Raw genomic sequence first — 1,221 nt, forward strand, 5'->3', positions numbered from 1 at the left:
ACAAATATTTTAGAATCATTAATTTACAACTCCAGTTAAAATTTAGTGTTGATTGCATTAATAAAATTGAAGTTATCGCTGTTTTTCAATAATGACGTCATTTGAATCTCACTTATGACGTGTTTTTTCGATGTAATTGATAACGTCAAAATCAGTTTTTGACCGATATCTTGAGATTGGCTAAATGCAAATTTTTGACCCAGCACTTTTCGAAATCCGCTCGTTGATATGATTCTTTTGAGCTGTATATGAACGTTAAGGAATAATTGGAAGCGGTGCGCGTCACGCAAAATATATTTGGGACATGCCTTGTTTCACCCGAGCTGTTCTCACAAGTCAAGTTTCAGTGAAAGTGTTGTACTATCTCGATCTAATTACAATTATATGCTCAGAATATTTGGCAAAAAATGAATTTAGCTTCAAAATTTTAAAAACCGCAAGTAAAGCACTTTAACTTATAAAGTATAGTTTTAACTCTGAGTTTCAACATGAAACTTAATACTTAAGAGCTTAGGATCTGAGTATCTAAAAGCTTGTGAATGGTCCCACTAGGACGTAAATGTAGTCATAAAGCCATTACACCACTTCAAAATCGAAATATCCGATTAGATAAAGTAGCAAGCCTGGAAATGCCATGCTTATGTCATGCAAAACGCTAAATATCCAGAAATGCCAACATGATTGTAGTATAAACTTTGTTTTATTAAACTTTTTTCTTTTTTTTTCTCACCTATAGTTGCAGTAAACAGTCAAAAAGTGTGCAAAGATCAATCTCCAACCAGCAATTGTCTCTCATGGAAATCAAACGGTTTCTGCAAAGAAGATCTTCAAACTTCTGTGAAAGAAGTCGTTCTGTAAGCTCGTCACACCTGCCCCGCCAAACTACCGTTTCAACCCAAGGGCCACCCCTCCCGTCTTCAAGTCCATCAGAATGTAGGTGATCCACTGTTCCACAAAGTCGCATCGTGAATGGCGAAGATGCGAAGCCAGGAGCATGGCCGTGGATGCGTCGCTCCAACCACCAGGGATGGCATTTTGTGGGGAACTTAATCACTCCAAACTGTAAAGCAATTATACATCCTGGCCTAAAATAAAAATATCCTAAAAAATTATAATGCTGAATGTTCTATCAAAATCCCGATCGAGATAGAAAATCGTTTGTTCCTTGGCTGAGAAAATAGTTGGGATAGATAAGGAGTGAATTTTTTTTTTGATTTTCAA

Source organism: Clytia hemisphaerica, unplaced genomic scaffold (assembly GCF_902728285.1).
Source record: "Clytia hemisphaerica strain Z4C2 unplaced genomic scaffold, Clytia hemisphaerica genome assembly, whole genome shotgun sequence".
NCBI lineage: Eukaryota > Metazoa > Cnidaria > Hydrozoa > Leptothecata > Clytiidae > Clytia > Clytia hemisphaerica.